The sequence below is a fragment of the Physella acuta genome, unplaced genomic scaffold (assembly GCF_028476545.2).
Source record: "Physella acuta isolate Inbredline_101_S28 unplaced genomic scaffold, ASM2847654v3 ptg000600l, whole genome shotgun sequence".
In the NCBI taxonomy this organism is placed as follows: Eukaryota; Metazoa; Mollusca; class Gastropoda; family Physidae; genus Physella; species Physella acuta.
Window position 1 is genome coordinate 1,460,699 of NW_026732119.1, and position 16,445 is coordinate 1,477,143.

The following is a 16,445-nucleotide window of genomic DNA, read 5'->3' on the forward strand; positions in this document are numbered from 1 at the left end:
AGGAAGAGAAAGAGGCAACAGTGAGAACCCAGCTCTACATTCAATGGGTTTTACAAAGGTTGATGGGAGAATTCTACCTCGTGTTTCTGGAACAGAAAAAGACCTTAAAACTTTCATGCAGATTTTGTCAGAGACAGAAGACTTTAAAACTTTCATGCAGATTTTGTCAGAGACAGAAGACTTTAAAACTTTCATGCAGATTTTGTCAGAGACAGAAGAAAAAATTCAAAAAAATTGAAAGCAGAGAAAGAAAACGTAAAAGATGACTTGAACCTTTTTGAAATTAAAAAACGTGAGCAAAAAAAAAAGAACTAAGACAAAAGATCAGACATCTAGAAAACAAATTATTTGATGCCAATATGCAATGCATCCAGGAACAGATTAAATTTACTGAACATTTGGCAGACAATCCTACTATGTTTGTTGTAGAAAGACGAGCTCCCAAACGAATGAATTTGGATGATTTGTACAGTATTAAATACATCAGCATCATTCTTTCTATGGATCTAAGGACAGTAAACAAAGAATGTTTAATTTCTGTCTATGGATCTAAGGACAGTAAACAAAGAATGTTTACTTGCTGTCTATGGATCTAAGGACAGTAAACAAAGAATGTTTACTTTCTGTCTATGGATCTAAGGACAGTAAACAAAGAATGTTTACTTTCTGTCTATGAATCTAAGGACAGTAAACAAAGAATGTTTACTTTCCGTCTATGGATCTAAGGACAGTAAACAAAGAATGCTTACTTTCTGTCTATGGATCTAAGGACAGTAATCAAAGAATGTTTACTGTTTTCAAAATCAGCGATGTCCAGTATGGAAGATTTTGTTTACCAGGTTCAAGAGGCAATCAAAACCACTGATGAAAAGAACAAAGAGCTTGTAATGATGTACACTAAAGAGATCCAGCTGCGGAAATCTTTCCATAATCAGTTGGTGGAGTTGAGGGGTAACATTAGAGTGTTCTGTCGTGTGTGACTCTGCATCAAAGAAGATGGTGAGATTGAGAACATGGTAACAACAGACCCGTAAGATGATGGGGTTATCACAATAAACAATAGAAGCAAAAGTGTACATTTTCAAATGAACAAAGTTTTTCACATGGATATCTCACAATCACAGGTTTTTGAAGAGGTCTTATCTCTTGTGCGCTCAGCTATAGACGGCTACAATGTATGTATCTTAGCTTATGGACAGATGGGCTCAGGGAAAACATACACAATAAAGGGTTCTTCATCTGACCCAGGCGTGAATCAAAGAGATCTTCAATTTTTGTATGAGGAAACAAAAAAACTCCAGCTGGTAATATAACATTGAAGCCAGCATGTTGGAGATTTACAATGAGACTATAAGGGACTTGTTAAACCCTGACACACCAGCTGATAAACTTGAGGTCAAGATGAAGCCCGAGGGAGGGCTGTATGTACCTGGTCTAGTCACTGTACCTGTCAGATCTCTTGCTGAGATCAATAAGATATTTGAGACAGGTAGACAGAACAGATCCACGGCTGCCACCAGTATGAATGAAAGGCCTTCCCGGTCCCACTGCTTGCTGTGTGTTAGTGTAGTTGGTGTCAATCTTCTGACAGGAAGCAAGACTTTTGGGCGACTAAATCTAGTAGACCTGGCAGGCTCTGAGAGGGTCAGCAAGTCACATGCAGATGGAGCAAGGCTTAAAGAAGCACAAAATATAAACAAGTCTCTCTCTTCTTTGGGTGATGTCATCAGCGCCCTAAAAATAAACATAGTCATATCCCACACAGGAACTCAAAACTAACATACCTGCAGGATTCCCTTGGTGGAGACAGCAAGACACTAATCGTCTTCTTCTTCTTCGTTCTTAATTATTAGTGTTGAAGGGGATCGAGATGTATCTGCCAGTGGGTTTGAACTCGAGACTTTGTTCGAATTTATCAACAATGAGCTTTTTTGACGACTCGATCACGCCTGCAACACAATTAAGCGTTACGTGTCAACTGGTTATTCGCCATTGAGGCCATTGACTCCGAGTTCAGCCTGCTATTCTTTTTGGATTTGCTTCCATAGCCTTTGTCCAACCAAGAACAAACTACAAGGCAGAAGTTGTTTAATTTTGGAGTTGTCTCTCCTAGAAGAGTGGCTGTCCCCAGCTAACAAGCCTCATCTGCCTGAGGGTTCGAACTCGAGACTTTACGGTTTAGCAACCATGAGCTTTACCGACTCGACCCCTAATGATTCTCCAGGTCTCACCTGTTGAGAAAAATATAAATGAGAGCATTTGTACCTTGAACTTTGGCGAAAGGGTAATGTCTGCTGAGCTATGACACGCCACACGAAAAGTTGACACTCGATTTTTTTTTTTGTAGGTTATATAATAAAGTTATTACAGAAATTTGTCTAGAACAATTATTTATTTGATTTCTTTTTCAATAATAACTTGTATAGAATCACAGTGTATTTTTAGTTATTGATATTTGTGCTATGAATGGAAAAAATGTATAAGCTCCATCTGCATACTATTTAGTCTTTCTAAGATGTTTTCAAATGTATTTTATGTAGGTTACATGACACTGGACTTTTTTTGTAGGGTGTATAATAAAGTTATTACAATAATCAAAAAAAAAATAAACAAGATTTCTTGTGTTAACCAAATTACTCGCACGCAGGGGTAGGGAACCTAAGGCTTGCGAGTTGCATGCAGTTCTTTTGATGTCTATATACGGCTCTCTAGTTCTATAATAATTATATTCTTTTATTATAGAAATAAAACAATGTTTTACTATAAAAACAAAAACTTCAATCAAAATAAAAAAAAAACAATGAGAATAGGTGGAGTAGAGTGTATATGGGTAGTTGACAGCCTAAGGCATTAGGCATTAGGCACAGCCCCACAACTATGCTGTGGCCAGCTCTGTGGCAATGTTTCCAAGCTTTCCACTATCGAAGTGCACATACAAATGTTAGTGGCTCTTTAAAGTCTGGGAAATTTGGAGATTGTAACTTTTGGCTCTTCCGTCTCAAAAGGTTGCCGACTCCTGCTCGCACGAACCAAGCCAGCCTAACCATACTACTAATTGCTAGACACAAACACACGTACACACACGAACACACATGCAGTATGTATAGTGTTTGTCGCAACAAATGTCTTATAGCGATACATTAGGACAGTAAAGTTCCTTTTTCGAACCTGAATGTGCGAATGAAGTAGAGTCAACCTAAGTCTGAGACTTTGGTATATGCAGCACAGAACTATGTATAGCGGCTTTTACTTTCTCTATCTTTGGTTACAACACTATATCCAGCCGCTAAAACTTTCCTTTATACAACTTTTATTTCTGGATTTCCTCTCAGAAAATGTGTCAATTCAAGAACAAACTACAAAGCCGTAGCTGTTTGATGTTGAAGTTTTCTGTCCTCGATGGGTTGCTGTCCCCAGCTATTGAGACTCATCTATTTAGGGGTTTAACCTAGGGACTTGTCGGTGAAGCAGTCATGAGCATTACCAACCCGACCACTCCGACCCCCAGGAGTATTGATGATATGTTTCGTAACAGGGGACACTTTTAAACAAATATTTTCCTAGTTAATGATACAATATAGGGTCCTACTACCAAACGAACTGTTCTATCATACAAGAATAATATAATGTATCATTTGTATGGATTTTGCCATGTTTTCTAAAAAATTGCATACACATGTTTTTTTAAATGCATGAAGTGTATGTAATTATTCTAGACTCTAGGTTAAAAAAAATATATGGCAAGCGATATAATTAAAGTTGCATTTGTAAAAATTAAAGCTGTTTTGGAACCAAAGACTACAATCAGTTTCACATTATTTATATATACGTACGCTGATTAAAAGCCGTTTTGAATTAATTTATAAATTCAAATATTTTTTAAAACCGCCCCCAACCCCTCTTTAAAGTCAACCGGAGTGGTCAAGGAAAGTAAAACAACGAAAATCACAACGATTGCTTTCCATAACAAGATACACAATAGTAGTTTATTTGCATTAAATAATATCACAATCCAATCACATAAACAAAACACACCGACTGTACTAATCCAAATTATATATACAATGTTTGTTAAATTACTATTATATTACCATTAATTATTTGTTTAAATCATCGGTGTGTGCCAGGGTCTAACATCACATATGGCATATATCCAATGTGTTCAAATTTATCTTTCGTTAAAATCAAACCAAAAATAATAATTAATTTTTCATAAAAGCTTTGGTCTCTTATGAGATCTTTTACATATTCTACTTTTAAAACGTGTATTAGTTGCTTCCATTTGTGAATTTTAAATTACCAGGGGAGGTCACACAAATAAGTTCTTAGTATTATTGTAAATACCGATAGTTTCGTTTGTTATAAAAACGTTATTCCAAAGAATTGTTTATTTTTATATTATTATTTTTTTAAAGGCTGTTTTTTATTAAATAATTCTACAGTTTATATTTTTCAAGAATAAAGTATACACTTTTACTTTTATATAATTAAAGTTACATTTGTAAAAATCAAAGCTGTTTGGTAACCATCGATTACAGTCAGTTTCATATTATTAGAAAAAATATATAAGCTGATAAAAAGCCGTTTTGAATTAATTTATAAATTCAAATATTTTTTAAAACAACCCTTAACCCCTCGTTAAAGTCAACCGGAGTGGCCAGGGAAAGTAAAACAATGAAAGCTACGCTATTGTCTTATATGACAAGCAGAGTTTCTTCCCGGCATCTCTTTCAACCCCCCCCCCCCCCCGAAGAAAGTCTACAGCCCCCCCCCCCCCCCACCCGAACGAAATGGAATTGATATAGAAAATATATACTTTAACAGTGTCCGCCCACCCCCACCGCCCCCCCCCCCCCGAAATCTTCAGTCTACCCCCCCCCTTTTTTTTTTGTAATCAATGGGAATCGTGTTCTTAACATTATTTTAGTTTGGTAACGTCTCTCTCCATCACTAACGAGATTTTTGTTTATGCTAAAAACTATAACACATTTTTCTTGAAACAATGTATAATGAGGAGTAGACCGACCTTTTAAATATGTAGTTTGCATGTATCTTTAATTTATAATAATATATATTTATTAAAATGTATATTTTAAAATTACACATCATATTTCACTGAATATAGCATACATTATAACACTCTCAATATCACAAATTAACATTTACATACGTACTTTTAACATTTGCAAATTGACATTGCACATTCTGAACAAGCTTAAATAAGCATTGTTAAATAATAATTTTTGTTTTTAATCACCATTTGAAATGGCCTGTGGTCATCGGATATTCAATTTAAAATATACTGTGTCGACTGGTTCTTTGCCAATTTTCTTTACTAGATCTAGTTCAAAATGTATAAGACGATGAACAGAAAAAATACAACAAATTAAACTATACATATACATGACATATATATATATATATATATATATATATATATATATATATATATATATATATATATATATATATATATATATATCTTTACTCATACATATTTAACATGTTTATTTAATTTGCTGCGATTACACACCAAAGTTGAAAATTATTTTTTTTACTTCCATTTCTAAATTATAATTTACCAGGGGAGGTCATACATCAAAAGTTTTTAAAATTCAGTTAAATACCGATATTTTAATTTTTTATACAAACATTCCTGCAAAAAATATATATAAAAAAAGTTTTTATGTAAAAAAAAGAATTTGCCATGAAATACTTCTACATTTTATATTTTTTGTTTACTAAATTAAATACTTTTACTTTTATTTTAATTTAGAAACCAAATCGTTTATCAGTTACATACTTCAAAATATAGGGAAAATATATTTTTAATTGATTGTTGATAAAAACTCTATGATAATCTATTGTTTTGGGTACGTAAAATCGCCCGCGACTTGTAATGTGATAAACATGTGACTCATTAAGTTTTTATAATTATTTCACATGTTGAGGAGGATTTATGTTTTTAAAATACAAAAATGTTTCCTTGTTTCATGTATGTATCTGTTTTTAAACAATTGAAATAAAACGTTTTAGTAATACATATAGACTAGCGATGTTTCCAACAGATGCAACCATGCTCATTTACCATAGCAGCCATCTTGTTTAAGTTTTATTTTTATGACGCGAGATTCAGGGGGAAGCCACTCTATTTTACAAATGGCTGCTGTTTATAGAACAAATCTTGCTCGCAGACACTGCTGTTTAAAGTTAATTTCTGGCCTATATTGATATATTTAGCCATTGATTTAGGTTTAATATTCATTTATCTATAATATTTGACACAAACATAACACAATATACTTCTATTAAAGCATTGACAATGAGGTAACGTTTTCGTACATAATTAGCCGCGGGCGATTTTACGTACCCAAAACGGTAGATTACCCATTGTATTCATCGTATCGATGATTTCACCAACATATTAATTTCTCCTACTTTTTATTCAGCCATATTTTCCTTTTATCTGAAGCTTTAAAAATATTAAGTAACGGGCTGCCGAATCAATTCATTGCAGAGTTTCTTCCAGGCATCTCTTCAGGGGGGGGGCGGGAGGGGGGGCGGGAGGCAGAGCCCCCTCACCAAAAAAAGTCTACCACCCCCCCCCCTCCTGAACAAATTGGAATTCATATAAAAAACATATTTTACCAGTGTCCTCCCCCCCCCCCCCGATAATATCAAGTGCCCACCCGGGAGAAGAAAGTCTGGAAGAAAAACTGATTCCTTGAAGTCCTTCATCCAAATTCGTGAATTTCCCCACATCACCCCGCCTGTTACGAGTCCCGCATGAAGGTTTTGACAGTTGGCTCATGGTACATGTCCATACTACCTGAGTGGTTTTGTTTGTAAGGATAATTAGGAGGATATCAACATGGACCAATCGCATTGCGGGGTCTGGTGGCATTGTAGTTCCGCCCCTGGCTATTACACGACAAAATTTAAACTAAAATAAAAATATTGTCTACTTTTAATACGTTTATTCGTTGCTTAATGTTGTAAATTTTAAAATATTAGGGGAGGTCACACAACTAAGTTCTTAAAAGTCATGTAAATTAAAATAGTTTTATAGGTTATAAAAACAATCATCCAAACAGACGTTAGTATAATATTTAAAATATATTTTTTTTACTGTAATTAACCGTCAATTTAACTGAACATAATTGTTTTTACTCTTATATTTTACAATTATTTGTCTTGGTGTTACTCCCTTATCGGTGTCACCAGGTGCGATCCGCGACCCCCGCCAACGCCTCGCGACGCCTCTTGTTAATAGTTTACTACCATTAACTACCCTACATATTGCCTGCATTTTTATGCTTTGTTAACATTTTAACGAGTTATTTCTTACATAGTTCATTAAAGGTTTCTACAAAAACATAATGTATAGTTTACGGTAATGTGTTAGAGGCAGACTAAGGCAGTCTTATGTTAGAGAGGCCTACAGAACAGAGTTAAGAGTTAAGTTAAATCTAGGCTTAGTGTTGGTTTTGATTCTAGCGCTTGGTTGTATTTGTTATTTAACTTTGGTATTAAAGAAATGGTCAGTAATAACATTTATGTGAGATGGTTAAATGTTAGGATTCGTGTTTTACGTTTGATGTTAGGGTTACGTTTTAAGCTTAATGTATAGCCTGTATAGATAATCGTGTTATTTATCCTCGGGACTATATGATAATTATAATGTTAAGACAAGGCTTTCGAACAGGCAAAGAGGCAGTGACCTAATTATAAGTTAGGATTTTTTTCAGCAGAATGTAAGAGATGAAACGCTTATCTTCTGTTTTTATCGGCGTTTTATACACATGAATATATTGTGATCATTCTGTGATATATCATCGGTATAATTATTAAGATAAAGAAAGTGTTTTTATTGTGTACATTTAATTAGTATGATTACTATTTTTTAACAAGTTGGAAAACTCACATAGTTTCAAACATGTAGCTTCTTTATTTTAGGAAAGTAGGTCTACCTTCAATATAGTAAAAATAAATAAACCCTCCTTACAATGCTCCGCCCTTTTCTAGTAAAACTAACTCTTAATTCTTCTATACGACACAGCAATGTTGCAACGTAATAAATCGGTATTATATTGCTTTTTAGCGCAATTCCCATACGGACAATTGCGATTATTAACTCGTTCTGGATGGATTGTAGCTTTTGGCTCTTCCGTCTCAAAATGTTGCCGACCCCTGCTCGCACGAACCAAGCCAGCCTAACCATACTACTAATTGCTAGACACAAACACACGTACACACACAAACATACATGCAGTATGTATAGTGTTTGTCGCAACAAATGTCTTATAGCTATATATTTTGACAGTACATTTCCCTTTTCGAACCTGAATGTGCGAATGAAGTAGAGTCAACCTAAGTCTGAGACTTTGGTATATGAAGCACAGCACTATGTATAGCGGTTTTTACTTTATATATCGTTGATTACAGCACTATGTATAGCGGCTTTTACTTTCTCTATCATTGGTTACAGCACTATGTTCAGCCGCTAAAACTTTCCTTTATACAACTTTTATTTCTGGATTTCTTCTCAGAATTTTTGTCCATTCAAGAACAAACCACAAAGCCGCAGATGTCAAGGGAAACAACTTAAAACTTCATATTAAAAATTGCATAAAACGGCAGTAGATTAAATTGTTCTAAAATAATAAATAAATAATTTTTTTGGTATTAATTAAATAAATTGCAATTTACGTGTTGGTTAAAATATACTATTTTAAATTTGTAAAGGTGTAAAATTAAAAAATATTTTTCTATGGTACACTGAGAGAAATGAAGATTATTTTCTTCTTTAAAATAAAAAACCCTTGTTTAATCATCGCTCTCTGCTGTGTGTTTATTAGGGTAATTTATTTTAAGCAAAAAAAAATCTTGATAAAATAATGATTCCTTTTCAATTAGAGTGAACTACCACAACACCACAGGGGATGGGGTGTGGGAGGGGGTGAGGATCATGTCGGTATCACTAAATGTTTAATTAGCGGAGTTGAACTATGTCCAGTTTGGGTTATATCAATATTATCGATTGCATATTTTAATGACTTAAGAAATAAAACAGTGAGAACAGCCGATAACGTTAAATTTTTTGCAATGCACACAGTTTTCATTTAATTATTGGAATTGTTTAATTTCAGAAACAATTAAAATTTAACATTTGACTAATTAGATAGAAAATGAAATTTAAAACAAATAAGTTATTGTTTAGATAATTCCTTTAGCAACAATTTTGTTTTCTATATGTACACCAAGAAATTACTTACAAGAGATAAAACTTAATAAATACATACACTCGTACACGCGCACACGCACACTCACGCAAGCGTACAATCGCACACGCACACATGCCCACACGCAAACGCGCATACGCGCGCTAATGAATAAGCACACATACACATATGCGCACACGCACACACAACTTAGAGTAAGTTTTTATGCAGTGTATGATACATTTTATTTTGCATAAATGCTGTTAAATGTTTGTAAAGCATAGAGGGCTGTTCGCACCTTGAAAAACATTCAATATTATGTTTATGATTTTAACACAACAGTCCCAAACTTTTCGTACCAAAATAAAAATAAAAGTTGTCGAACATTAACTGAATCGCTTCAAGATCAACAAAATGTAGCCAATTTAAAATGAAATTAGCTCACCTACACTATTTGAAGAGTAAAATCAACAGTTAAACACTTCAGTGATTAGTTAAAGTTATAAAAAAAAAACATCAACCAATTAGAGTATTTCATCACTTATTGGAAACAAATTTATTTTCTTTCAATGATCCACCCTTTACGTGTGAATATTTCTTATAGTGTTAATATCACACTTTGCCTTCCTATAGTCATGTTGTTATAATATGAGAATGTACAGCATGTATGTATAGTATTGGCGTGAGTTGTACGACGGCAATGTTGAAAGGGGATAGATATTTTTTATTAGTTACTTCCCATCTTCAAAATTGTATTAACATATGGGAAACCACTTTAAACTATTATATCAAAGTAATATAAAACCGATACCTTAATTGTAGTAAAACAATTTTGTAAATCATTCTTCTTTGTATTTATTATTATTGTACGAATTAGTTTTACAAATTTAACACGTTTTCTCGTACTACTAGTTTTTTATCGTAAAAAAAAGTATTTCTAATCAAAATAAAAAAAGTTTTTACTTTTTTAAATGACTGTTTATATATATAAAATAAAAATTTCTTAGGTACATTATTAAGTCAAACTGGCCGTTCGATTTTTACAAAACTTAATTGTTTTTAAAGGAACAAGAATAATCTCTCGGTGCCCTGTCAAAACGGCCCGGAACAAATCGGCCCCGTCAAAACGGCCCCGTTAATTTGACCCCGTCAAATCGACTCCCGACAAAACGACCCAGTCAAAATAGCCCCGTCAAAAGGCCCTGACTTATTGGCTCCCGTCAAATGGGCTCCTGTTATATTGACTTGCGACATATAGGCTCCCAACAAATGGACTCCCGACATATTAACCCATGACAAATAGGCTCAGGACATATTGGCTCTCGACAAAGCCGCTCTCGACATATTGGCTTCCGACATAAGGGCTCAAGACAAATGGGCTCCCGACAAATGGGCTCACGACATAATAGCTACCGACAAACGGGCTCCCGACAAATTGGCTTTTGATAAAATGACTACCGACATATTGGCTCCAGACCAATGAATGACATGACCACTATTGGCATAAAAGTAACCATTTTGTCCTACCTCCAATACCACTATAAACTCTTTTAAATGCCCGAATGAAATTGTTTTTCATGAACCAACATTAATTCACAAACAAATTGATCTCTTAACAGCTAAATTCCACCAATTCTAAAGTTTTGATAATGTTTAATTTACAACAGAAAAGATCTGTTGCTTAAAAGCGAGCACATAAGTGTAAATGTATGATATACATGATGTTTACATGATAACAGCATTTTGTTTTGATAACCTACAAGCATACTGCAGGTAGGAAGGTACAGCGTGGACCCTTCTCCCCACACACTGAGTTGGAACAGCCTATAACCGACTTAATTCTGGATGTCATAGATAGATGACCTTTAAATTAAAACATGCTATATTTTATAATAGATAAACTAATATAAAAAAAAAGGCCTGCCGAACAAGAGATGCATACGTTGTATTACGTTGGATAAGCTAACTCTAAAGAATATTGATGAAGGGGTCCCACTGGCAGCAGAGATTCTTCCAGGCATCTCTTCCGAACGAAATGATATATATATAGAAAATATATACTTGTAACAGTCTCCGCCCCCCCCCCCCCCCGAAGAAAGTCTATCGCCCCCCCCCCCCCCAAAAAAAAAAAAAAAATTCAAGTGCGCCCCCCCCCCCCCCCCGGAAAAAAAAACACTGACTGGCAGGTGTCATATTCAATGAGACCGCTTTGCCGGGAGACTTAGTCTCTACAGAAACAGTATTGTCAGTGGCCCTTTTGTCGTGAGCCAAAGTGACGCTAGCCTATTTGTCGGGATTCGTAATGACGGGGGCCGTTTTGTGGAAAAAACTAAATGACGGGAGCCTATATGTCTGGAGCCAAAATATCGGGAGCCTATTTGTCAGGAGCCTTATTGACTAAAGCTCTTTTGTCGGGAGCCTATATAACGGGAGCCTATTTGTCGGTAGCCTAAATGACGGGAGCCTATTTGTCGGGAGCCTATATGACGGGGTCCATATGTTGCTGGCCCTTTTGACGGGGTCAATTTGACGGTGCCGATTTGTCGGGGCCAATTTGTCAGGGTCGTTTTGACGGGGCCGTTTTGTCATTGGCCGTTTTGATGCCGCACGTATCTCTCAAGCTGGCAGCTTAACGAACTTGGCCAAATACCCAGCCTCAACTGTTCAAATTCTTGGTTCTGAGAAAGCTCTTTTCAGAGCACCTAAGACTAGAGGCAATATCCAAAGTATGGCCTCATCTTTCATTCAACCTTTATTGGACGCGCAGGTGCAAAAAATAAAAGACGTATTTCCAGATACCTAGCAAATAAGTGTACCATAGCATCTAGGAAATGTTTCAGACATCCCAACTGCAGTGATTGGTCAGCGTTTAAAGCAGCAAGTTGAAGACAGGCTGAAGTTCTATGAAACTGGAGAAAATCCTGCCAAAAACATAGATGTCATGAAGATAGCTGTTAGTGAAGCTGAAGAAGCAAAACAGCAAGTCTTAAAAGCGCATAGAAAACAAGAAAGAAAAGAGAAAATACAAGCAAAAGAGGTAGAAGAAAATGGGGAATATGAGCCAGTAAAGAAGAAGAAAAAGAAGAAGAGCAAGGGAGAGAATGATGAGAGTGTAGTTACTGAGGTGGATACAAGTGTTGGGTCTGAACTTGATACAACTGTTGATGGGGAGAAGGAAGCAAAAAAAGAGCAAAAAACAAAAGAAAAAAGAAAGGAGATAAATAAATATGTAAATTTGTGTCATTGAAATAAACACATTTTAATTAAAAAAAAAACAACAAAAAATGTGTTTTTACAGGATTAAAAAAATAAAGGGTATGTCTCTAAATTGTATATTTCGTTTGGGTGGGTGGGGTGAGGTATGCCCTCATAAGTGGAGTTGATATAAATTTCGGAGTAAAGAAAATCATAGTTTATTTGTTTTTAACAACAAATAGTTAAATCACATATTAATCACAAATATGCATTTTCAGTGAAAAAGAAAAGTGTAATTAGACGCTTTGTATTATGTATTAGTAAATTATATTAAATGAATAAAAGTACATGTCAGAAAAATGTATTACTATTGTAAATCTGTATCAGTTTCTCACGACCCGATGATGAAAACCGTAATACTAAACACAACATGGCAAGGTAAACTGACGCTGTAAATTACATGTCTGAGACACAAAATAAGGTTTTAAAAGATTTTGTCAATGTGTTGAAACCGGATCATTTAGTTTACCAAATTACGTACACGGACCCCGTCAACTTAACCATACAACTAATTGCTAGACACAAGCACATTTCAAACTGACCACTTACTTAACAGATAGACACACCTCTGTGATTCCTAAAAATGAAAATAAAATTAAACTTTCACTCATCTAACAATACATGTTGTATATATGGCGTTGTCGTGGTTTATTACTTTAGTTGTATTGTTTTTACAAGCTATATTTAACTTGCCTCCCCTAGTCTGTCTGTCTTCCTCATGTATGTTATGTGCTATCGTTGGCTTTTTTTTTGTTTTACTGCACTCGATTTTGTAAAGTCACTCTTGTTTGATTATATATATATATATATATATATATATATATATATATATATATATTATATATATATATATATATATGTATATATGTATATATATATATATATATATATATATATATATATATATATATATATATATATATGTATATATATATATATTGTTTACTTACACTAAACAATTGGCAGTTGGAATGTAAACTCACGATCTACTAAACTAACGACATATAATACATTTACGATAAAATAATGTCACGATAACATAAATTCACGATATATTAAACTAACAATATGCTTAACGTACGATATACTACATTTACTTGATACTAAATTCACAATCTACTAAACTCACGATATACTAAACCTGAAAGTATATGTTTTCCTTCATGTTTTACCATGTCTCTCTGCTTGTTAAAAATTTAAAGCGATGCAAAAATTTAAATCCCAGTTTTGTGAAAATACGAATATGATAATTTTTTTTTCAATATTATGTGTCAGCAAACACTGTGTGAGAGTCCCTGGTACGTCTCTGATTCTCTTTTCTCAACGTTATGCCAACTACTACCCTCAGTAAGTCTATATTAAAATATCTTATCCAGTCCCTGACAGTGTTTCTTCCAGACTTTTTTCTCCGGGGGGGGGGGGCACTTGAAATCTTCGGGGGGGGGGGGGGGGGGTGGTAAACTTTCTTCGGGGGGGCGGACACTGTTAAAAGTATATATTTTCTATATAAATTATATAAATTTCATTTCGTTCGGGGGGGGGGGGGGCGGTAAAAAATTTTCTAACTGGCTTGGATATCGGTTTGAATAACTTGTATCGTTCGCTTCTGTCCTTTGATTCTCACCAGACGTTATCCAAGCATCCTCTCTTTTGTCTCTACCGTCTTCTTCCGCTGGCATCGTTCCCTGTAAATATCTTTTAAAAAACGTTGACTCGTTTTCCGTGTTCACACCATCTTTCCTTGTTTAGCCTTGAGCATGTTAATTGAATCTTCAGAAAACACCCATCACACATGGTCTATAAATAAACTACGTAAAAATAAACACACATATATTTTCTGTAGATTGAGTGTCTACACCTGGCGTCAATGTGAGAAGACTAGCATGACTCTGTACAGCCTATGAAATCTTTCTTTTGAAATTTGAAAAATGCATTTAATAAAAAGTCTCTGGATTTGAACTCGTGACTTCTCACATCTGAAGCGAGGATCAACAAGCTTTGATCAACACCGAGAGTGAACTACTGTATTATAATCAAGGGGAACTACTATAATAATACACTGACGTATCTATGCATTGTTATCTCGCTTTTATACACTTTTAGTAGAGAGACTAATTAATACGGGGATTCGATGTTTCTTAATATTTTCAAAACGATATTTTCTATTCAACTAATCAGCAATCATTACACTTCACCTGATTATCTTGTTTAATTAACAAATTGGAAGTAACTAAAGCAGATTTAGAATAATTTTATTTAAAATTTAACAATATATATAATGCTAATGTGTTTTTATTTAGTTTTTTAATAAAATACTTAAAAAAAACTTTTTAAAAAACCACGTTTTTCTTGTGGACTAAAAAGTAGAAAATAACTATTTACATACATTTGATGAAAAAAAACGTGGGTACGTTCACCATCAAATTTCCCGACCCATCTGCCCGACCCACGTTTTTTTTCATCAAATGTATGTAAATAGTTATTTTCTACTTTTTAGTCCACAAGAAAAACGTGGTTTTTTAAAAAGTTTTTTTTAAGTATTTTATTTTCTCCTTTTTAGTCCGTTGCTACACATGAAAAACGTGGTTTTTAAAACAGTTTTTTATATAGTTTATTTTCTACTTTATCTAATGACTTGATTAAGTATGAATTGACTAAGTGTTTATAAATACACGGACTAAAAAAATCTTGAGCGACCAGGATTCGAACCTGGGTTGTCGCGGCCACAACGCGAAGTACTAACCACTATACGATCACGGCCAGCGCGCTCACATCGATTGGGGCCGAAGTAACTGTGTCTATAAGCCTCCAGTCTTGTCGGTATCTTTAGAAATCATGTCCTCAATTTTATGGTCCTTTGGGCGTAATTAAATTAAGCTAATTACGGTCTCTAATTGCTAGTTTTTATGATTGCATCTGAAATTGTTAGGCGAAAGTAGCCTGCATGCCAAATTTCAGAACTATAGAACAATCAGAAGTGGGCTAATTTTCGATGTCAATTTTAACAACAAACAAATCCACACATCCACAAACGCGAAGCTGAGTTAAGAAAAACGTGTTAATATTGAATAACAATAGGTGTATAGGCCTACATACTTTTAAAGTATATATATATGCAATGCATGAAGTAGCTCATTTGCATACATTTAATTATATTTTTGTGAAGCTGACACTGTTGTTAGTATGTGAAAACATTCAATAATATATCGATGGTTTTAACACAATTTCTACAAACGTCAATAGTAATACTAAACGAAAAATAAAATTTACAGAACGTTAACTGAAACGCTTTAAGATGAAAACAAGTTAATAAAAAGTCTAGTGACAATTTAAGCGCAATTTCCTTATGTTATCTAAAAATAGATACAGGGTGCGTTCAAGCTAGGAGAACGATCGGTTTGTAGGTGTTTATGTAATTTAAAAAAAAAAAAAAAATTGTTGTGACCGAACGAAAGGATATTTTTGAAAACTTTCTTGGGCAATATTGTTCTAAATTCTATTTCGAAATTTTTAACTACCAAGGGAGATCAAACAACTGCGTTCTTAAAAGACTTGTAAGTACCAATAATGAGTTTACATATACAATTATTCCATTACGCAATTTTATATATTTTTTCTTTACTCAAATCTTAAACTTTTATGTTTAGTTTAATTATAAAACCTTTAACTTATTAGCTAATAATATGTATATATATATATATGTGACGAGCGAACATTTATCCTGCCGACAACGCCAATTGTAACGAGCCAACAGTTACCATGCTCGCAACGCCACATGTAATGAGACCTAATTGCCTGTAGTGCCACGTGTTAACGAGTTTAACCACTCATTCTAGACAACATTGACCACAGTATAGATACTCAAGATGCAGGTTCGCTATTGATCCTTTATTACATGAATCAAGAAATGCTTCATAATAACACAATAAATCAACAGGAATGCTTCTCAATAATAGTCTGAATCAACTG

General features: G+C 34.2%; 2 pseudogenes; both read left to right on the forward strand.

The window, feature by feature from the left end:
- Window positions 1-359: 359 nt before the first annotated feature.
- Window positions 360-2,305, forward strand: LOC131947597 (kinesin-like protein KIFC3; annotated as a pseudogene).
- A 9,497-nt stretch (window positions 2,306-11,802) lies between these two features.
- The window catches only part of LOC131947598 (nucleolar protein 56-like), a 29,087-nt pseudogene continuing 24,444 nt past the window's right edge, over window positions 11,803-16,445 (forward strand).